A 25,127-nucleotide genomic window follows, 5' to 3' on the forward strand; every position below is an offset into this window, starting at 1 on the left:
CCTTATTTATCCCCCACTACCTTCCAAGTCTCTGAGAACCATCTAATTTGCTCCCACCTATGAATGAGAACATGAGATATTTGTCTTTCTGTGTCTGGCTTATGTCACTTAATATGTTATCTAGTTTAGTCCATGTTGTTGCAAATGACAAGATTTCATTCTTTTTTATGGCTGAATAACATTCCATTGTGTACCATATTTTCTTTATCCATTTAGATGTTGAAGTTGAAATTAGGTTGATGCCCTATCTTGTCTATTATGAATAGTGCTATAATAAACAGAACATGTAGTTATCTCTCTAATACAAAGATTTTCTTTCTTTTCTGTATATATCCCACCTTGGAATTATTAGATCATAGATTAGTTCTACTTTTAGTTTTTTGAAGAACATTCATACTGTTTTCCATAGTGGCAGTACTGATTTCCAATTTTCTCTACATTCTTGCTATCATGTTATTTTATGTCTCTTTGATAAAAGCCATTTCAACTGGAGTGAGATGCTATATCATCATGCTTTTGATTTGAATTTCTCTGGTAATTAGTGATGTTGAGCATTTTTTCATATACATGTTGACCACTTGGATGTGTCCTTGTGATAAATGCCTATTCAGATTTCTCTGATGGATCTGGGGAAGGTATCTTGAAAACCTTTTGGAAAGAATTCACCATTCTAGATGTCATCAAGAATATTTGTAATTCACGGGAAGAGGTGAAAATATAAACATCAACAGGAGTATGAAAGAATTAGATTCCAGTCTTCATGGATGACTTTGAGGGGTTTAGGACTTCAGTGGTGGCAATAGCAAGAGAACTAGAATTCGAAGTGGAGCCTGAAGATGGGACTGAATTGTTCTAATTTGGTGATAAGACTTAAATGGATGATGAGTGGATTCTTATGGATAAGCAAAGAAAGTGGTTTCTTGAGATGAGACCTACTCCTAGTGAATTATTGTTGAAATGACAATATAGGATTTAGCATATTCCATAAACATAGTTGATAAACTAGTGGTAGGGTTTGAGAGGATTGACTCCAATTTTGAAGGAAATTCTATTCTAAGTAAAATGCTATCAAACACCACCACCACAAGTTAGAAAGAAATCTTTCATGAAAAAGGAAGAGTCATTTGATACAGCAAACTTCATTGTTGTTTTATTCTAAAAAAATTTCCACAAGTACCTCAACCTTCAGCACCCACCATCCTGATCAGTCAGCAGCCATCAGCATCATGGCAAGACCCTCTACCAACAAAAAGATTATGAGTCTCTGGGGGTTCAAATGATTGTCAGAATTTTTTAGCAATAAAGTATTTTTCATTAGGTATGTACATTTTAAAAAATAATGCCATTGCACACTTAATAAATTCAATGTGAACATAACTTTTATATCCACTGGGAAATGGAAGAATTCATGTGATTTCCTATCTCAATATTCATTGAGATACTTTAGAGGTATGCTTGTAGGACTCCTTCCCAAGGAGATAGACCAAAGGTTTCTTTTAGTCAAAGCATCAAGTTCCTTACGTGAGATCACATATTTGCCTCTATCACGAAGACTGATGTGTGGTTGTCTTTGATAGGGTTCTGTTGTGTCAGAATCTATGACCAAAACCCAACAAATATGAGCTATCTCCCCAATCCATCCCAACCATATGCAATAGCATAACTGCACCCACGTATCAAAAAATAGAAAAAGTAGGACACCTGTGTCCTGATGAACAGGTGTCATGATTAACAATTCTGAAATGTTACTGGGCAGACATCTGAACATAGAGAATGTTTCTGGATTAGATTCTAAATTCCGTCCCTAGGAGATAGTCACTGGCCTTTGATGTTTAGTCCCTCTTCTGTGACCTGTAATGGGTCCTTTTTATTACCATCTTTTCCCACATTTGAAGTGGGGTGTGGGGGTTGTACAGCTTTCTCACCTTGTTTTGTTTAGTAGTTTGGAAGTCCAAATATTATTGTTTCATGGGATTGCAACAATTTTTACTACAAATTTGTGGTGTCTTTATATTCACTTCCAGTTTGTTCCATGTATAATAAAAACACAAACATACAAATCTTTTAGTTCTCTGCATGAAGAATTCTTTATTCACCTTTGCATGAATTTTTTTAAAAAGTTACTCAGCTCTCCTTCCATTGTATCTTTTTCTTTAACTTTTTATTTTGAAATAATTTTAATTTACAGAGAACATGCCAAAATTGTACAGAATATTCTCATGTTCCTTTTATTCAACTTACTATAACAGTCACATCTTTCGCATCATTAACAATAGTGTAATTATCAAACTCAGGAAATTAACAATATTACCTAGATTACAGACCTAATTTAAATTTCACCCATGTTCCCCCTGGTGCTTTTCTTCTGTGCAGGATCTAACATTTTGTTAATTGTTATGTCCCCTTAGCCTCTTTTAATTTGTGACAATTTTTTATTCTTTCCTCGTTTTTCAAGACTTTGACACTTTCGAAGAGTACTGGTCACGCATTTGGTGGAACATGCCTTAACTTGGGTTTGTCTCATGTTTTCTCATGATTAGATTGATATTATCCATTTTTGGCAAGAACATCACAGATGTATTATCCACAATTATTTTCAAAATCTCTCTCTCATTTACTCTCTCACTCTATTTTAATTGTTGGCAATTTTGTCAGTTTTCTTTCTGTATAACACCCACTCCTGAAGCTATGGCCTCTTATTTGAGTTTTTATCATGTCAGTACCCCTTCTCTTGTTACCAGTTTTGTGTCAGTCATAATGGACTAGATTATGTTACAGAAACTACAACTTGCAAATCTCAGGCTTAACAAAACACAGGCTCATTGTTCACTCATGCCACATGCCAATCACACATTGGCAGAGAGGCTTTGATTGAGGTAGCTTCTTGAATATTAGACTGAAGGCAGCCATGACCTTCACTGTTTCTGGTCATCAATGCAGGGAGGAAAGAAAATTCTGGAGTATCTTATATCATCAACAAAGTGCCCCAGCCTGGAAATGACTGCATCAGTTGACTCCTCTCATGTGTCGCCTTTCAACTCACTATTTCTATCTAGTCACATGACACCCCTAACTATGAGGCCCCTGAAAGTGCATTCCTACCACGTGCTAGAAAGGGGAAGACAAATGGCATCAATGATGATTACATTTCTATCATAATATTTTGTACACTGCAAAATTCTTTTATAAAAGGATTTTTTGACTTTGCACTTCATTCATAATAACAAATTTGAAAAGAGATAAAAACCATAAAGAATAAACATCAAATTATTCCTAATTCAATTCCAGTTCTCAAAATTATACATGAATGCTTGTGTTTGTTTCCTTGCATTTTCTTTTTCTGTATGTCTGCGTTTGTGTGCATGTGCATGTGTGTGTAATCAAGACCACATTTCAGGAGCAGATTTATATGCAGCTAAATTTCACTTATTTTGAAAATTTTATCATATCAGCAAATTCTCTGAAATGACTGATTTATTAAACAACTAAGGACTAGTTCATTGCACATATGCAAAAACATATTCATATACATTTTTCCTTTTGAGATTTATACTTATTTTTAGCATTCTGCTACTATAGAACTATTATGATATAATCTATTAAAATATATTTCTTCTTTTTTCTACTTATTAGCATAACATACTAAAGTTGCTTAGATTGTCATGATACTTTGGAGGCTTATTGTGATATTTGGTTTATTATTATTATTATTTCTGAATATATGTAGTCACGAACAAAGTCCTTGTTGCACTACATCCTGTAGCATGTAGAGTGTTCTTACTTACCTGAAAAGCAATTTCATCTTAATTCCAAAATATCACCAGCCCCACAGATGAATTCTAAATCAACTTTTAAATAATAAATGCTTTGCTGTTGATCTTTTGGGGGTTTCCAAGTACATCATTCTATTATCTACAATTTTTGTGGTTTTATCTTGTTTAAAATAACTACATTGAGGCAGGCCTGAGAATGAGGCTTTCATAGGCTTCATTGTGGAGGGCATAATGGACAGAAGTACCCAGCTACTACCCTCTGAAATCCCTCATGGCATTGGCCCAGAAGCTATCCTTCTCATGAGCTGCTCCCACCCAGTGCCTGATTGTGTCAGAAATACCAAGACCAACCCATTCTGGAAAACATGGGGTTCTTCTGACAGCCCATTTTGGCTCAAGGACTCCCCATCAACTTTGTTGAAGCCTTCTTAGAACTGTGCCACAATCTACATTTCTTCCCCAAATTTATCCTTTTTTTCTCTCCTCCTCCATGGTTAGACCTGCATTGCAATGTGATGACTCTTCTAGTACCCCGAAGTTTCCTCTCTATTTTTCCTGCACAAGGATTTTCTTTAATAAATCTCTTGCACATCAAATTCCATCTTGGCATTTGCTTCTTGGAGATAGGAGCAAACATATATGTGTTTTCATTCTCTTCACATTAGAAGGAATATGTTACATTCCTTGCATTCTTATTTCAGATTTTAATGGTCAAGATTCTAGATTTTCTATGAACCATGTGATTGATCATGGTAAAATGCACAGTATAATAAAGAATAGATTAAAAAATAGGTCTTACGGGTGACAGCTGTGGCTGAAAGGGGTAGGATGCCAGCCCCACATACCACAGGTGGCTGGTTCAAATCCAGCCCCTGGCCAAAAAAAAAAAAAAAAAAAGGTTTTACTGGGGAAACATATAGGGCAAGTGAATGCATGTATATTCTGATCTTTCCACCTCTCTACAAGAGGATCACCTGCACCCAAGAGTTTGAGGTTGCTGTGAGCTAAGACACCATAGTACTCTATGGAGGGTGACCAAGTAAGACTGTCTCAAAAAATAAATAAATAATAAAAACAAAAAATTTAAAAAATAAAATAAAATTGAATAAACCTACCTAAGGATACAATGGGCACCATTTGGGTAATAAGCACACAAATAGCTGGGACTCAAGCATCACAAAAGTGAACCATATAATCTGAAATGTATGTACTGCCTTAATATTTTTTAATTATTATTTTTTGTTTTTTCTCAATAATATACTATACATTAGTGTTTTTTGATAGCTCATTATCTTTAAATGATCACTTAATATTCCCTAGTATCGATGATCTCTAGTGAAGGATTTAGGTTCAGGCTACAAATTATATTTCTCAATCCTGTCCTGTTACTCTTTGTAACTAGTGAGATTTATTATAGGTTCTACCAATTAGTTTCTAGCTAATTTGATATGGGGTATAATGAAGTTTTTTTTTGTTTGTTTGTTTGGGTTTTTTTTCTCCTTTGGGAGGAATATGAGCAAATATATTCTGCCAATTTCTATCCAGATCCAGTTGTAAATTAATATTCTCTCTAACTTTTATATCCATGTATTACTCTTTTTAATAAGCCATGCTTCTCCCTCCTCTTCATTTATGACACTTTATACTTTCTCAAATTAAAGTTAGAGCTAAAAACTCAAATTTCTTAACAAGATATACAAAATCCTCCATTATATCTCCTTTCCTCTCTCCAGCGTCATCACCAGCCATATCCCATCTCTTAACAGATATGCAGACACCAGTCAGTCACTTTCTAATCCTAAATTATTCTGTGCTCTCCAGTGTGGAGAGCAGGCCCTGAGGCTGCAGGACTCCCACAGCCTGGGAACTTTCAGGGAATGAATCCCCAACTGCTTCTCTTCCTTTCCCAAAACAATCATATTCCTTTCTTCATGCTCCCTCTGCCAGAAGTCATAGCTCTTTCTTTGTCTAGTTAACTATGCAGAGATCCTTGTGATCTCTCCCTTCTTTCTCCTTGTCATATGCTAACAAGGTTGAGTAGAAACCATTAAGTCACATAGTTCTTCCTTTATTTCGTTGACTATGCAGAGATCCTTTTTGTGCTCTTTCCTTTTTATCCCTTGTCATATGTTAACGAAGTTGAGTAGAAACCATTAACAAGATGATTTGTCTGTATTAAAGTCATTTACATTTTACAATCCAATCTATAAGACCAAAACCAAGTCTTTTGTTTATGCTACTTCCCCATTGTCTGTGCTACTTCCCTGTAGAGAACCCTGTCGAGATACTATAAAATAAAGCTGATTTTGTGCTTTGGTGTTGGCTGCAGCCTTCAGCTCAGTCAGACCTCCCAACCCCATCTTTTGTTTCTGTGTCTTCTCTTATACTGTATTTCTCTCATTCCCCACCAATTCCGCTCGGTTTGCTCCCCTTCTCTGCACTGGTTCAAGACACTCCTGGACTTCCTTATCTAAATTCATGTTTGTTTTCTGCTTTAAATATCCTTTCTACTTTACTGTTTCTGATTCTTAAATATCCTCAACAGTCAGTTTAGGAATCACCACTTCTGTAATGCTCACTCCACCCCTACTACCACTGTCCAGTGCTGGGTTCATTTGTTTCCTTTGCAACTGTCCATAATAGCCTCTATCCTCTTGATGCTGTATCTGACAACTCTGAAAGTATTGCCTGAAATTCCCTGACTCCTCACATTCTCATTATTCATCTCTCCTTTTAGTATCTTGAGCAGCAGAAATGTGTAGCACATGTCACACAACACAATTTAGCATTTCAGCATAAATAATAAAACATATGAAACACACATACATACATTTATTTATAAGTTAGATAGTACAGGTATAGGCAATTAATATTGATAATAAATATTAGATAAATAAATGTTGCATTATGTTCTAAAGACAAAGAAATTACAGAGGAAAATTAAAGAACAAACTGATCACCCCCAACCATAATCAAGTACATTGCTGATTACCTAGAGTTTAGGTAGGTTTAATATATGGTGAAATGTGTATATCCATTTTCAGAAGATTTGCACCATAGCTTCATTTAATTAAGCACTTCATGCTTCGAATGTAAATGTTCAAGTACTGGTGGACTCTATAAAAATTCATTTAATCAGTCTAAGCCTCAGTTTCCTCATTAAGGAGATCAGAAAATTAGGTTCAATGTTCCTTCCAGCTCTACACTCTGATTTTCTATGCTTTTGAGTTTTACTTAAATAGAACAGGCTCATTAGATAACCTGGTTTTTATGGTTATAAATGGGAAAACATAGTTCACAGTACCAATAACATACACATATAATAAAAAATAATTTATCTAGTTAAGTCCTTTGCAGTTCTTTTTATTTGTATCTTACATTCCAGAAATCATACATTTTCTTGGTATTAATTTTGTCTTGCAATTACACAAGAGAAAAAGGGCACATTACTTTTTTAAAAGGTGTAAAAATGACTCTGTGTAGGAGACTTACAAGTTAGAACAATAAAGGGAATTTCTCTTTCTAAATTCAGTGCCTGTTATGGTTCCCAAAGGATTGGGAAGTGTTTGAAAACATTGTGCAAGTTTGTGTTCGTGACTAATTGCTATGAAGAATATTGTGCTCGTATAGGATCAGTATGTGTAATACAGAAAATCCAAATTGAAGTATGGCCGTACCCATCTCTCATTTTTTTTTAATTGCCAAAAAAAAACCCTCTATCACACTTGGTGATGCACAGTTTCTATGGAATCACTTTTCTGAGCTTTATCTCAAATGCTGCACTGCACGAGGGATAGTATTATCTGCTCCTCACACTGTTGACAAACTTAGTCTTGGGCTAGTTTCAAAAAGTTAGACACACTAAGGAAAAAGAAATTCACAGAAAAAAAAATTTGAGGAAAAAAGAGAAACCATTTTTTAAAAATTTTGATGAAAAAAGTAGCTAATAATTTGAGATTTTCATTTTGCTCACCTATGTAGCCCAGAAGCAATGGAGGGAGGTGTTCCCCTTATTTAAAATGACATTTGGTAGGCACATAAACCTTATCTGGACGCATTTTAGTTAAATTCCTCAAAATAATTCACTTCTGAGAAAAGAGCAAGCAAGAAATTTCAGCCCCCAAAAGTAATTTTTCATGACAAATAACTGAAGCAGGGATTTGGAAAGAAGGTGCCATCTTCTTGTGGCTTTGATAATTTCAAGCCTGAAGAAAATTGATTACAGTGTCTGCTCATCTTAAAAGACACAGAAATCCTAGGTAACAGTGGGAGGGGGAAAAAAAAGGTACTTTGAAAAACCAACAGACTGTAAATGTGTAAAAATAAATAATACAAATAACAAAAAGACAAAGGTCTTCTTAGCATCACACAATTATGTCTGCATTTGTAACCTTTGAAGTAACAGAATTCACTTAAGAAAATTCTAAGTGTCTCCATCACTACAGGAGGTCCTAATATACAAATGGCAAGAGTCAAAAGTCCTAGCATAAAACTCTGCTGAAAGTGGCTCTTTAAATCGTTGCATGACTTGAAAAATGTGACAAAACACATAGGTGCATATAATAGTTCATTTTTATGTCTGATTTTAATTAGGAGAAATAAATAATTTTTCTTTAGAAATTCTGGAAACTTTCCAAAACATGAAAAATAGAAATTTAACCCTGCAAAGAAAACTGAATGACATTTGATTATCCTCCCTCCCCCATCCCTGCCTTCATTTTAAAGATCTGAAAACTGAGGCTCTGGAAGTAAAAATGACCAGATCAAAGATTTCTGTTAGTCCATCTCAGGGCTGGGATTTAATCCTATAACCCTCCGCCCTTGGTTTTCTCTCCTCACTGTACTGACTTCAATATTCAGCTTTCCTTTTTCTCTCCTCATGTATTTCATGTGATTTTTCTCTTCATCGCTTTCTAGGCAGCAAGATTAATTAAACAAGCATGCAAGTTTGGTTTCCCAGACAATTTCCAGTTGCCATGGTTGTGTCTAGGATGTCAAGGTTTTACATAGTCCCGTGAGTCCTGAAAGAAAGGAACAGGCAAAAGCCAGGTTCCGGAAGCCAGGACCTGTTCTTTTGTCCTCTCCAGCCTAATACAGTCATTTGCTCTGGGATTCCCACACCCTGGAAGCCATCCTCACCTAATATGCAAAATGATGAGAAAATTCAGGTTGTATTTTTCTCCTTGGCGATTAACTCCTGATGCTTTAATTCTTGATGTCTTGGGCTGACTTTTCCACATCTGACGCATTAGTAAAAAAGTAGTCTCATCCAGTGGCAGTGTGGCCCAAATATGTGGTCTGGGGGTCAGCAGACGTGTTTCTGCTCTTTCACCTGATTTCTGATCCATCAGCATCATAGACCTGGGATGACACTTGGTTCCAGAACATAATTGTTTAGGGTTCCTATTCTGAATCCAAAGTTAGTGCAGTTTTAAGGGAGTGTTCTCTGTCTGTTTTCCAATCATCCAAAGAAAATAATAATAAAACAAATCACAGAATCACTGTGAGGAAAAACCTCACAATTATTTACTATTATGCCTGACAAAAAATAGCACTTAATAAAATTTAGCTATGATTATTACTATTATTATGGTGGCTATTCTACTATCTATACAATAATGACTCTCACTGTCTCCTTTCTCTTAGAATTTATCAAAATCTGGTGCTGCAAACTAGGGATATAAACTCCAGGTAAATTATTCACTCTTTCATAGTCCTGGTAGTTCTTGTCTGTAAAATTCAGACAGTGTAAGGGAATTGTTTTTCAAAATATAATGAGCTCTGACAGCTTGTAAGAGGATGTGCATTTGTGTGTTTCTGGAAGGTGATGTTATGGAGGTAAGTCTTATGGAAAAATGTGTGCATGGCAGGAGCCAGGGGCACTACCAGGGAATTTAGAATCCTTAAAGGTTCTTAAAGAAATAATTTAGAACTGGGTATATTTCTGTATTTAGTAGTACCCTGGGAATTTTCGCATGTTACCCTTAGAAAAAAGTAGTCCAAATGAAACATAAAATATTATCTTTCTGACTCCATTTAATGTAAAACAGCATTCATGGCAGTTGGCAGCTGTTTGTGGGTTTGGTGTGTGTGTCAAAAGCCCAAAAAGTCTTTGGAAATTTGAACCCTCATAGCTAATAAAGGACACAAATGAAAATGATAATGTTGCAGTTTCAGTAGGCTGGGTTTTGGATTATTTTATAATTATGATGTTATGGTTTTCTCTTACAAAATACCAACAATTCTCTAGGCCAGTAAAGCCTCATGAGTTGGTGGCTTGCCAATTATGGTAAGCATGTCATTTGACTGCTCCTGTGGTTACAGAAGAGTCAAAGCGTTAGTGAAGGAGAAACAGGGAAAGAGAAAGCTCATTTAAACAGTATAATCCAAAACTGAAATAAAGAAGAAGAAGAAAAACTTTTCTAATATTCAGGGATGGTGTGTCTCTGGTCCAATATACAGTCACCTACAAAGGCTCTCTCCATAAATACAGCTCCCAGGAGAAATCTTTCCTCTAATATATAGTACATCAAGTTACCTGTATTATGATTCAGTTTCTTACTAATTGGTTTTTCTCCCAGAGCTAAAGAAAGGCACCAACAGAAGGTAATCAGCAGAAGAAAGGGGGATGTGGGAGATTTATTATTGCTCAGAAATATTTGCTTACTTTTGCCTCTCCCTACTTAAGAGGTGGAGTATATTGTTCCAGTCTTGATGTGAGTGGTTTGTCTATGTAATTTGCTATGGCTAGTAGAACACAGTGGAAGCCTTCTTTAAGCCTTGATCTTAGGGGGACTGGTGATTTTATGCTTACAGTCCTGTACTTCTGCTGTTGCCATAAGAATATCTCTGAGCTAGTAAATCAGTTCAACAAGGAGGAGAGATACATGGAAAAGAGCTTCTCCTTCCAAGCCCAGCCTAGATTAGATGACTCCCAGCTTATCCATTGATGCATAAGACTTCAATGCATAGTGTCATATGGGACCAAGATTTTGTGTTGTTATACAGTATGTCATAATAATAGGTAACTGATACAGTGGAGCATGCTGAAAACCAATTTTTCCTACTCTCCACAATTCTTCAAGCTCCTGTTTCCTCATGGTAGGCCAGAGGAAACTCAAAGAAAGAAATGTAGTATAAATATAATACAGCCAAAGTCATTAAGCATTTTTTGCAGGTTTTTTCTTCTTTGTTTTTGGCCAGGGCTGGGTTGGAACCCACCACCTCTGACATATGGGGCCAGCGCCCTACTCTTTTGAGCCATAGGAGCCACCCAATCATTAAGCCTTTTTAGAGTCCAAGTAAGAAGACCAGGATTTTGTTTTCTTTAGAAGTATATCATACTGTCTTCTTTTTTTTTTTTTTTTTTTTTTGAGACAGAGCCTCAAGCTATCCCCCTGAGTAGAGTGCCGTGGCATTACAGCTCACAGCAACCTCCAACTCCTGGGCTCAAGTGAGTCTCCTGCCTCCGCCTCCCAAGTAGCTGGGACCACAGGCGCCCACCACAACGCCCGGCCATTTTTTGGCTGCAGCCGTCATTGTTGTTGGGCGGGTCCGGCTAGGTGCACGTGGCTGGCGCCCCAGCCAGTTGAGCCATAGGCACCGAGCCCATACTGTCTTCTTAAAGCCTGCTGTTTTTTAGTTGTGTCTATATTTTGTAAATCACACCCCTTTATTAAGAATCTCTTTAACAAGACAATCAGTGGGAGATGTTTTACTCATTTATGTTTCTGGTTTTCTTGAATCTGCTCATGATGATTTATACAGCTACCTGTCTACGATTGACTATTCAAAGAGCAGGTCTTAGTCTTAATATTTTCTTCTTAAGCTCATTGTTATTATTATTTTGGATTGTGTGGAGGAAAATATCATTATTTGAACTTTAAAAATGTATTAAATGTATTAAACATTGAAACATATTCATTTTGTTTTAATCCTTTCAGACATACCGTTTCACTACTTGTAAAACGCAACAGAATGCTGGGCATAGTATATTGGTGTCTTGAAACTCTTTATTCTCTGGAAATATATACCAGTTACAAAGTGAGCTGACTTCTTCAAAACTACAGGTTAAAATGTTAGGTTCCTCTTTCCCTCTTTACTGAGGTGAATCCTGCCACAGTTTTGTAAGGGGAGATCCTGGAATTTAGTTCCTCAATAAGCTATGAATAAAGTTTTAGTATGTTAAGTAGCATGCCTCAGTAGGAAAATCAGAACGTACATAAAATTTTTGTACATATCTCTAGTATTTTCACAGTTAATTTTAAGAGTGGCCCACACTATTATTTTTTAAAACATGTCTTTTTTTTTCTTATTCAGGTCTCTTCCCTTTACAGTTTCATAATGTGATAATTCAGGGTATCATCAGTGGCGATACTCTCCTATTACCCACCGTTGAAAAAAATCTTTATATGTTCCTAAAAATATCCTTTCTTATACTTACCTTTAATTTTGATTCAGCTCCCATCAATGTAATAACAAGATTTCTTTAGCAAAAACGTATATTCACTTTCAAGCTTGAGGCTTTAGGAAAAAATAAAATGGTTTCTTTGTTCAGGTACTGTCTACCATTAAGGCATGAAAGGTCAGAAATATATTTTATTCTGTAGAGGGATTGCTGGATTTTGCCTGCCTTACTGCCTCTACTTTTTCCTCTTCAGTCCCTCCCAATAACTATGTCATGGCAATCATCCTTATCTGATGGAGTCAGCTGGATTAAAAAAAAAATCCTCATCTAACCAACTTCACATTTCTTCCTGTTGGGTCAGCAAGTGAACTAGTTTGACCCAAAATTCCAGACTCCAGGTTGGCCCATGTATTTATAACCAAAGGCTGTAGACCTGCAATAAAAACATCCACCTTCCTAAATGTGCAATGTTATTTTGGGGGGACGGCAAGAGAGGCAAAAAAGGATACCCCACCTGAACCAGAAAAGAAAATGTGGTGTTGTAGGGTGAATTTCTTATAATGTACTGAGGCTTTCTCCAAGACTTTGTAAAAAGCAGCTGAATTTTTGAGGGGAGAGGTAGCACAAATGCCACAAATGGGGGATTGAATACTGATACAAGATTTTTGGATAAAAGAATGGTGATATTGCCCTAAAAAATATCTTGTAGTTTAAAGTAAATTGTCAGAGGTGGGGGAGGCTGAAGAAAATTGACATTTAAAAGACAAGCAAAAGAAAAAGAAGTCTGGAAGACAATTCCCCATTTGTCTTTTGCGTTTCTGCATGACTTAAAAGCAGAACCTGTGACCACCTTTGTTCTGAACCATTGTTTCAAGGATTTGTGTAGCAAAAATCCTTGGAAGATACAGATAGTATCTCCTTCTAAAGCAAAAGACAGGCATGTTTACTGCTCAGAAATTTTTTTAAAAATGGGTTTTTTAAACTAAGAATTCCTTTCCTGTTAATGCCATCCATTGCCTGTGCAGAATTTACCTGGCCTTCTTCATATTACCATGGGGGAACCCAGGTTCAGGAAATCTATACAATTGGTTACTGTATCACCCTTAGTATGATAATATTTTGACTGTGATTTAGGAGTCTCATGTTTTCTGCCCACATCTATGAAACTATTTTAAGCTAACTTGCGAGCTTAAAGAAGGGTAAAATCTCAGACTGTTCACAGTTCTTGACAAGATTCTTACAATAACACTAAGAAGCCAAACACTTTGAACAAAAGAAAGGAGATTTCTTGACTATTAAATATAATACAGTGACAGAAAGGGTGATAGGAGACTATAACTAAATGAATTCCACTATTTGCAAACTTTAGTACCCAGATCAGGAAACAGAACATCACTAGCAACTCAGAAGTCATTCTTGTGCCCTTTCCAAAACTTTTTATGTAACTACTTTCCTGACATATAACAGTACAAATTTGTTTTGTACAAAGAGAATCATATACTGTATCCTTTGTGTCAGATTTCCTTTTCTCCTCCTTTATTTTGTGAGTTTCATCCAAAATTGTTGAGTACAGTTGAAGACTATTAATTATTTGCTTCAGAGTATTACACTGAGTAAATATATTGAAATACGTTTATTCTTTTTACTATCTATGGAGATTTTGATAGCTTCCAGGTTTTAGCTAATATGAATAATGCTGCTATGAACATTTTAACATATATCATTTAATGAACAAATAAACACATTTCTGTAGGGTTTATACATGAGAATAGACTTTCTGTCTCATAGAGTAAGCATTTGTTTGGATCTAACAGATACTGCCGATTAGTTTTCCAAAATTAGTTGCATAGATTTGCACTCTCATTCACAGTCCATGAGAGTCCCCATTATTTTCTACATCTTTACCAACAGTACTGTGTGCATATTGTTTTTCATTTCTACCATTCTGGTGGGTTTATAGAATAATAATTAACTTTTAAATATAATTATAGGCAAATTCCTATGGAATAAATAGGGGAGACACTTGGCATTTATTGAACACATACTATGTACCAGTCACCATCTTGGGTTTAAACGTCCAGGATAAATAAAACCTAAATAAATAAAAAAAAGCCTTCAAGAAGGCTATAGTCTGAGTAGAAATGAAAAGATGTCAGGGAAACTTTCCTAAAACTAGTTATATTTAAGCTGTAGGCAGAGAAAGCAAGGGCAAATGTTACACACCAAGTAAGCAGCATTTGCAAAAACATAAAGGTGCAATAAGGTATGAAAATTTGGGGAAAGGAAAAATTATGATTTATAAGTGTGGCAAGTGAGTATATGAGGAATAGATGCAAAGATTAGGTTGTGTTTGTTCACTTACTACAGAATTTATTTGTGTTTTTGTGTGTGTGAGTACATGTGATAATACATGCATTTGTGCATTATATAAATCCATATAACATCACATTTTTCTTGGTAAATCAAGATTAAGTGTAATGAATTCAACAAGCAAGTATGGTCGAATGCCTCTTGTAATGTAGGTGATATAAATCATTTAAGCTCTTTAAATCTTAGGTTTCTTATGTGAAAAAGAAAATAATAATACTTTCAGGATTGTTGTGTTGCAGTTTTTTGTTTTTTTTTTTTGTTTTTTTTTGGTAAGGCACACTAAGCATTCAGCATACTAGAGCTATTCTGTGCACATTAGGGAATTAACTGCAGTGAGGAACATTAAACACAAAACACAGATTCTACTCCTGATGAAATTATAAGCTCTCTCAAAACAGAAATCTTTAAAGAGAAAAAGGGGTAAGTATCCATTAACCTACTCATTTTTAAATATAATGTTTAAAAATAGTAAAACTTTCTGGACCAAGAATTCAATTTCCCAGTGCAGACTTCTGCTATGAGGTCACTGAAGAAAGCCCTGATGGAGAGCATTGAGCTCAAATATTTAAACAATTAAATTCACCGTGTTGTGCTTTTTGGACCCATGTCCCTTTAGGTTCAGCTGTTACACATTTCTCTATAGTTAGAGAAAGTATATAAGTATATGTTCCAGTGCTAACTAACATTTTGAACTTAATTACTTCCATCTAAACAAATTGTCCATGAGTACCTTAACCAGCTACATCATTCAGAAAAACAACATAATATTACTAGATTAGTTTTGTCTGAAAAATATTATAAGCAGGCCAAGTAATAGAAATTACTATAATGCCCAAGGGAAATGAATATAGTGAACATATAAAAAAGAAAAATTGTTAAGAAAATTTGTTGTCTATGTTTTGCTTTGCAAAGATTACAAAAGTTTATAAATTTAAAAAATAAACTGAACCCTGTCCTTTATAAATTTAAGTGGTGACACTCATGGGGATAGATTTTTTTTACCTGATTGCTAAAATCTCTGGTAACAAAGAGAACTACTGTAAATGCAACTTTTAGTCAAAAACTATGACTAAACCAAAAAAATTTTCTTTTTTGAAACAGAGTCTCACTCTTTAACATGGCTAGAGTGCCATGGCCCCATAGCTCACAGCAACCTCAAACTCTTGAGCTCTAGCAATACTCTCACTTCAACCTCCAAGTAGCTAGGACTACAGGCACCCGCCATAATGCCCTGATGATTTTTTTTTACTTTTAGGAGAAATTTTTATTTTTACCAGCTCTTGGTCAGGCTGGTCATGAACTCCTGAGCTCAAGCAATCAACCTTCCTTGGTTTCCTAGAGTGCTAGGTTTACATACAATCCTGAGCTACTGCACCTGACCAAAAAAAGCTTATAAAAACAATTCAACTTCAAATGTTGAAGATCCACTCTTAGATCTACTAAGTTGGCTAGGCCCAATATGAGTAGAATGCAAATATTACCTAAGACTTATAAACTGAGTAATGTCATGAACCAGTGAGGAGAAGGGGAGCAAACCAGAGTGGAATTGTTGGGGATTGAGAAAAATAAAGCACAAGAGAAGACACAGGGACAAAAGATGGGATTAGGAGGTCTGACTGAGCTGATGGCTGCAGCCAGCACCAAAGCACAAAATCAGCTTTATTTTATAGTATCTTGACAGAGTTCTCTATAGGGAAGTAGCATAGACAAAAAACATATCCTTAGTCTTACAGTACAATTGGAAAATGTAAATGACTTTAATAAAGACAAATCATCTTGATAATGTTTTCTACTCAACTTCGTTAATATATGACAAGAAGTAAGAAGGGAAAGATCAGGAGGATCTCAGCATGGTTAACTAAACAAAGGAAGAACTATGTGACTTAATGGTTTCTACTCAACTTTGTTAACATATGACAAGGAGTAAGAAGGGAAAGATCACAAAGATCTCTGCATCGATAACTAAACAAAGAAAGGGCTGTATGACTTCTGAACATGAAGAAAGGAATATGGTTGTTTTGAGAATGGAGGAGAAGCAGTTAGGGGTTCATTCCCTGAGTGTTCCCCAGGCTATGGTGACCCTGCTGCCTCATGGCCTGCTTTCCACAGAGTAACACATTCAATAGTAATTACATCTTACAGAAAGACTTTATTTTTTTCTCTTTTGGTTTGTGTTTTGATTTAGTTTATGCCAAACATAAAGTGTGGTCCTAGGAATTGTCTATGGCAGTTATTTACTTGGAAATACAGTGCTTTCCTACTGTAGAAACTTAAATATTATATTCTCTCTGATACTTGATGGCTCTCAGTGAACAAGAGAAAATTTAGAGATAGAATATATACGGTACTGGCACAGTTTACTATATTTAGTGTGAAAAGTAGATTTGATTCCTGAATAGTAGTTTCATGACACTAGGCAAATTACTTACCCTCATCACTTTTCAGTTCTCTTCTGGGGATCATAGTGCCTTTTTTCTCAGGTCCTTTTGATGATTTAATGAGATAATAGCTCTAAGTTCCATGCATCACTGTAGCAGGATGGATTCCCGAGGTAGTGAACTATAATTGGAAATTACATTTGTTAGAGACTATTCTTGAGGTCCACGTTGTATAAAGGAAAAGACAGAAATGGGATTGGGCACAAGGAGAAGTGGAGCAACAGTGCAGGTTCAGCTGATTATGGAGAATTCTGTGAATAGGATGAATCTTCAGTGGAGTCCTGAGTTGAGGGTGAGAGGAATATGTGTTTATATTCCCACATAAATCAGTCACTATATGTGGGCCATCTGGAATGGCCACAACTGTGGCTGAGGCTTTTTATAAAGCCAAGGCAATCACTGAAGAAGGCTTGACAGCTTGAGGGCTGTCAGTCAGCAGCAGCACTTCAAGAGCTAAGGTAATCAGTTTATTTTTTTCCTGAAGGTGGAGTTTGAGCAACACAGTAGTGTCCAAAAAAATCAACTATAAGTATTCAATAATGTATGTTATAAGAAAGGTCATCTTTCATATTTCAGAGAAATTATAGAAATTCCATTCTGCTTCTTTGGTTTAGTTCAGCTTCACTGGTTTTCTACTTGAATTTTCTCCTCTCTATTGGGTCAAGTACTCTACCTGGGTCTTACATATCTTATGTCACTTAATGTTCATAACAGCCTGATAAGTTTTATATTATTTTCAAGAAATTACTATGAAGAAACTGATGTTAAAGTGGTACATGTATTAATTTTCCAAAGCCACTATATAGTAAATTAAGAATACAAACCCCAGTATGTTTGAATCAAAATCCTGTAAGACATTTTATTTTTAATTGTGTGCTTGGACTTTGCTATAATTAGTACTTTATTCAAGCAATTTTGACAAAATATTTTATGTCTCAAGGATTTTACTTTCATATATGTTGTAGGCAACAATTAACATATGAAATTTAAATGCTAGATCTTTTCATTTTTATAGACTTTTATAAGTTAATTATGTTGATTTCATTTCATTATGAAAATCTGCAGATTGTTTAGATAGATTGGAAGTACACCTAGAATTTTCATAAACAACTGACAAGTATTCTTATATTTTATATAAAATATATCTTGGCTCCATATTTGTCTGCACTATTTACTCATTTTAATCTAGAAGCACAAGTGAACTGATAAAAGTTAGTAGTTACCTAACTGTTAAATGCCAATATCCAAAATAGAATGGACTATAAATATCACAAGATATTATGTGATATGCTCACATTAGATATTTCCAAGCAATGATGGATAGTTATTTACTTTGCCATTTTAGAAAAAGGGCAAGCGCACAAGGTGGTGAATGGAAGTTGTAAACATTTGCAATACTCCAAGTGCTGGATAATTTATACTTAAGTTTTTCTGATATTCAGAAGAACAAAGCATAGGAATTTTAATAAATCAACACAGTCTATAATTATAGAGATGTTTGAAACAATGACAATAAGCTTTCATTGAGAGATCTTAGTATGAAAATAAAACTGTTAACTGATCAGGGCTAAAAATGAAATTCTCATTTCATTAGCAATATAGAGAACTAAATAAGCTATAAATTCTATTTTAACTGAGAGGTACTTTGTCTTATTCTCAATAAATTTCACAAGATATTTCCACAGATAAAACCTTAGTGAGCTTACTTAGTACATCAAATTAATACATAGGAAAATAAAATATCAGAAAGTCAACAGACACACATAAAAAAGAAATATTGACACTAAAAAATTCAGAGAATAGAACAAGCAGGTAGCAAATATTTAAATGAACATACTTGAAATGTTGAAATATATATATTTAGAGACAGGATGTCACTATGTTGCCTAGGCTGGATTTGAACATCTGAGCTCAAGCAATCCTCCCATCCCAGCCTCTGGAGTAGCTGAATATACTGGCTTTCTTTTTTAAAGAGACAGGTTCTCTATTGTCACTCAGGCTGGAGTTCAGTGGCATATGATAGCTCACTATAACCTTGAACTCCTGAGTTCAAGTGATCTTCCAGTCTTGGCCACCCAAAGTGTTGGGATTACAGATGTGAGCCACCATGCCTTGTGAGTAGAAGCTAGTATAGACTGGCATTCCAGAGGACTCAGGTGGGAAAGGCCCCAGACCCTTGGTTCCCTACCCTTCAGACATGATATCAATGAAGTTAGAAAGCAGCTGACTAATACCTCCCAGCAATAGCCATTTAACCTGTGGGCTGTAACCTTCCCTCATTAAGTCCCTACAATGGTGTTGTTTGATCCCTGCCAGTGATCCACTGTCTTTAACCTTGATAGCTCTATTCCTTGAACAAAAGACTGCTTGTCTAATTGAAACATGAGACTGTTACCTACTCACTTTTTTGCTTTGTATATGCACCCCCCCAAAATCCCAATAAAAAGGTCTTGAGAATTTGGTTCAAGGATGCACTCATCTGCCTCCCTATGGGCTGATAATATGTCAGTATCTCTAGGTCTCAATAAGGAACTTTGTGTGTGAATTTCTTGCACCTTCCCTCCGTCTGCCCAACTCTGGGTGGTAGGGGAAAATCCCCACTTGGGGAACTCTCAGTCTGCAATGCAGTGGCTCCATCCAAATGTGCAACAATGCCTTGCTCTATATTGAAATATTTTAAGGCACAATTACAGAAATAAAAAAAAAAGTAAATAGTATGTTCAATGTGGTATTATTCACAATAGCCAAGATAGAAATCAACATAAGTGTCCATCAACAAATGAATGAATAAAGAAAATGTGATATATAAATGGACTAGAATACTATTCAACCTAAAAATAGAAAGAAATCCTGTCATTTTTAACAACATGGGTGAACTTGGAGAACAGTACATCGAGGGAATAAGCCAGGAACAGAAAGACAAATACTGAAAGATCTCACTTATATGTGGAATCCAAAAAAGAAGAACCCATTGAATCAGGGAAAGTAGAATGATGGTTATCAAGGGCTTGGGAGGGAGGCTGTTCAGGAGATGTTGGTTAAAGGATACAAACTTTTAGCAAGATAGGAAGAATAAGTTCAAGAGATACATTATACACATGCCTCCTTCACTTTAAATTACCTTGTCTCAGGCTTAGGTATTGAAGTAGCCTCTTGGTTAAAGCCAAAAGGAAGAGAAAGCTAAAGAGCAAGCAGAGAGAAAAAAGAGGAAAAGGAGAAAAGAAGAAAAAAGAAGGAAAAGAAGAAGTGGATGAAAGAAATGAATTGAAGAATGGGAGAGATGGAGGACAGAAAAAGAGAATGAGAGTGACAGGAACAATGGTGTTGTTTGGCTGGGTGCTATGGCCATGACTATTACTGCAAGTTAAGAATTTTGGGAGACTGGGATGGATGGGTCCTTTGAAATTAGATGCTCCTTACAGGCCCAAGCAAAGCAAGGCCCTTCCTATGCCAAATACAGGAAGAGAATGAAAAGAGAAAAAAAGAGAACAAGCATGAAAGAAAAAAAAGAGTGAAATTCCCCAGTGTGGACTTGCCAATACTGTCTTTCCAATGGCCAAAGGTAGAAAGACTGCTAGACTGTGACCTCTTGACCCCCTTAGCTAGACCACTGCCCTGACCTCCCACTCAGACCAACACTGTGACCCCACCCACAACTCAGAGAAAAGAGAAAATAAATATGAATCTATAAGGAAAATTAAAAATGCAGTTATTATGTGATATCATAAGGAAATCATATAATCACATAAGGAAATATCACATAATAACTGCATTATATCACATATCACATAAGGAAAAAAGAAGAAAGAGGAACAAAGAAAGAAGAAAGGAGGATATTGTAGCTATTGTATGAGAAATTTATGTGGGAAAGATGAGAAAGGTAGAAAAGTCTCTACTAAAATAGAGGGGAAAAAAGTAGAGAGAATAAATGAGGCTAAAATACCATAACAGAAACACAGGGGCCCTTGCTCTTGAAGAAAATAAAAATGGAAATTAAAAGTACAACCAAACAAACAAATTAGCAAAAACAAAACAAAAAAATTCAAATAACCAAAAACAACAATAACCTCAACAACAAAGAAAAGTGAAGAAAAAAATCCTATGAAAAAGAAAAAATATTGCGGAAGGGAGCAACAATAATCAGAATATAGACAGACAGACAGCAATATATTGCCAGGCCACTAGGTGGCGCTATGATATACATATATATATTGCAATATGTTGCCAATCCACCAGACGGCATTGTAGTTTTAGGAGATGGAGGACACAATCCAGAAGCCACTCTCTAATTTCTGAGAAGGGGTCCTGTCATCCTGACTTAGTTGCCCTTGGTGAGTGCCTGGTTGTTTCCTCAGCATTCAGTCCCCTGATGGGTTGGGGTCTTAAAGCTTTCCAGAATACTTAGGAAGCAAGTTTCACAGTGCTGCCTGACAACAATTCCCAAGGAATGCGGGAGTCATTCAGCTTGCCCAAAGAGTAGAAGCCCAAAGTCAGCAGGCACGCAGGAGTCAGCCATGCACTGGGCCCCTGCAGATAGTCCTAGCCACGTGACCTTCCCACAATGGCGCCCAACCAGCAGTCAAGCAGATGATAAATCAGCTCCACCTGGTATTCAAACCTGGTGACTTTACACTGTTTGAGTCTGAGCACTCGTGCAAGCCTCCTACTCATGGTGCAGCTCCCCCGAAATTCAAAAACTACAGAATGACTCCCTCCCGTCCCCAGATCTCTGTGAGGGGCCAGTTAGTCCCCATCTGCTCGCACGTACTCACTTTCTGTGATGGTCCTGACAGTCCCCACCTCCCGCTTTCTCTTGCAGTCCACCACCAACTGATGTGCCCCAAGAGCTACGACTCCTGGTAGGTTCCTCGGCAGATATCATTAGGTTCTCTTCCTTTGCCGTCTTGCTGGGAGACGCCAACAGGGAGATTCCGGCGCCGGTAACTCAGCGGCTAGGGCACCGGCCACATACACCAGGGCTGGCAAGTTCGAACCTGGCCCGGGGCCTGCCAAAGAACAATGACAACTACAAAAATAATAATAGTAAAAAAGAAAAGAAAAGGAAGGGCAGCACCTGTGGCTCAAAGAAATGGGGAGCTGGCCCCATATGTGGGAGGTGGCGAGTTCAAACCCAGCCCAGGCCAAAAACTGCAAAAAAAAAAAAAAAAGAAAGAAAGAAAATAATTGGGCACAGCCTGTGGCTCAGTGGGTAGAGTGCCAGCCCCATATACCAAGGGTGGTGGGTTTGAACCCAGCCCCGGCCAAACTGCTACAAAAATGTAGGTGGGCCTTGTGGCGGGCACCTGTAGTCCCAGCTACTCCGGAGGCTGAGGCAAGAGAATCGCCTAAGCCCCGGAGTTGGAGGTGGCTGTGAATTGTGACGTCACAGTACTCTACCAAGGGCGATGAAATTGAGATTCTGTCTCTAAAAGAAAAAGAATCGTATAAACCACATAAAATAGTTACATGTCATAATTTTATTGTCAGTAACATAATTTTATATACATATATGACTATTCTTAATAAATGATCAGGTAAAGTGGAAGCCTATTCATGCTAATTATTTGGTTTATCCCCTCAGAATATTTCTTACAATATACTTCCCTTACTAAGATCGTAACTGAAAAAGCTGTAAACATCATTCAAATAAATATTCCTGATAATGTAGTTCACAATCAAAAGATGACGTATTATTAAGTATCAAATCATTTGCTAGTCCCAGTCACGTTCTGCTGGGCAGTAGTTACTGCCATTTGCCATTTTATAAATTTACAATCCATTCAGACTTAAATGCTTGCAATTTCTAAAACAAACAAAATTGTTTATGTCGGATGCTGCTGACACCGTTCTTTTTCTCTGGGAACCAAATCTCAATTTTAATAGAGTAATTAATGCGTCCTGTTCTAACAAAACAAAACAAGCAACTCTCACATATTTGTTATCTTAACATATGAAGATGTATTACATTTCATCAGATCTAAGTTGCCATCTATTGTAAGATACATTATTTTGTGTAAGGTTAAGAAGACAGTAAATTATTCCAATTAAACATGTGCTTTTTTATCGCCTTTATTATTTGAGATATCCTGATTACAAAAAAGTTTAAATGTGTGTGGGGAATGGGGAAGCACAGGAAAATCAATGCCACATTGAGTGAGTATCTAGCAAGTGTCACGAAACTGTTAAGGTCTCCACCAGGCTGTGCGTGATTAAGGATTTTCCTATCTTGAGGCTCAACTGTCTGTTGGGGACTTCTCAGAGCTCTCCAGAAAATCACTTCCATGAGAATTGGGAACCAACCATGAGAGAGAGAGAAAGAGAACACAGAGGATTTCCGTGGTCTTTTCAAAAGGCAGCCATTTATTTGGGTTTAGAATGTGTTGCCAAAAAAAGCTAAAATCAACTAAAGAACTGTGAATGAGGGAAAATGATAAACAATTCTTCTCCATACAGTTAAGGCATTATCAACAGTGGTGAGTTAGTACTGTTAGTTTTTAGACCAGTTGTGGTTAGGATTGTTATAGAACAAATTAAGAAAACAAAATAATACTGATTTATTTCTTCTAAGTAGGAAAAAGGTCAAAATCCAAGTATTCAAAAGAAAAAGGTACCACTCTAGATTTGAAAATGTTTTAAAATACATTTATTTCTCTCTAATTTAATTACAAAGTTTAGAACTTTTAAATGATACTTCTCTGTTGAAAAACAAGAATTAAAGATTTTTAAGAAACAATTCATTTACCTATATATGTTTATATATGTGTATGTGTATATATATGGGGGAGGAAAAGTAGCAAGTAGGAAGTTTGGGGTTCAGATCAAAATAGATATATAATATACAAATAATCACCAATAATTACTAGCGTTATTGAGCCTCACTATATGATGCCAGGCACCACACTCAGTGATTTACATATAATATTGCAATAAATCCTTACATCAAGCAAATGAAGTAAGTTCAATTAACATACTGTTTTATAGGCACAGAGATTTCATGCCAAGATCATTCAATTACAAAATTGTGGGGCCCAGTTTGTTCCAGAATCTGTTTTCTCACCACCATATTAGACTATTTTTGGTAACAGCAAGGTATCAATTATGGGATTCATATATACAGAAAATAAAGTCTTAAAAAATGTCATACCTTTTGGTGTGTAGAGGAAACTTTTCGTAGTACATAATTAAGAATAGATTAAAAATACTTTGTTTCTATCCCTGTGAAAAATGTACAAACAGGATATAGCCATGATATACGGCAAATACTCTACAAAATTACTGTTGGCTTCCAAAATGTCAAGGTCAAAAAAATACAATGAAAAGCTGAAAAACTGTTCTAGGACAAAGTAAAAGGAAACTAAAGCATGATGTTGATTACATCTTGGAGCAGGATAGGTATAAAGAAAATTATCGGGAAACCTGACAAGATAAGAATATTGGCTGAAGTTTAGGTAACAGTATTGTATCATTGTTAAATGTCTTATATTGTAGTTATGTAAAAGAATATACTTTTCCACAGGAAATACACACCAAAGATTCTGTGCATATATGTGTGTGTGCATGCGTATATACATGTACATATGTGTGTGTGTATGTGGGTCATTATGAAAGTTTTGAGATAACACAAAAATCAGGAAACTTAAAATCTGTGTGCATAGAAACCAATGAAGCCCTCCCAGCAATATTCATAAACTGAGCAAGTTGAAACTTACATGGGACGCTGCTGACTGTGTTTCTTGGAAATGAAGTAATGTGCCGTGACACAATCTGTCTCAAAACTTCCATAGTGACCTACATATGCTATACTGTATATATGTAAAAAGAGAGAGTGATAAAGCAAAGGGGGTAAAATGTCATGTACATAATTATAAAATGTAAATATAAACAATTGATGAATCCAGTGAAGGGAATATAGGGATTTTTTAAAACCTTTCCCTTCGGTTTGAAATCATATCAAAATAAAAAGAACACCAAAAGAATGCAGCAGAAGAAAGTATATTATCAATTATTTAATTCATAAGCTTATAAAAATATAGATGAATGAGCCATCAGACACTAAAGCAAGGCACTAAGGATCAAATGAAATTGAAGCTAAATATTTTCGTCAGGGATGTAATTATCTGTGAAGAAATGTTTGAAAGT

Source organism: Otolemur garnettii, unplaced genomic scaffold (assembly GCF_000181295.1).
Source record: "Otolemur garnettii isolate 467f Iridium unplaced genomic scaffold, OtoGar3 scaffold00072, whole genome shotgun sequence".
NCBI lineage: Eukaryota > Metazoa > Chordata > Mammalia > Primates > Galagidae > Otolemur > Otolemur garnettii.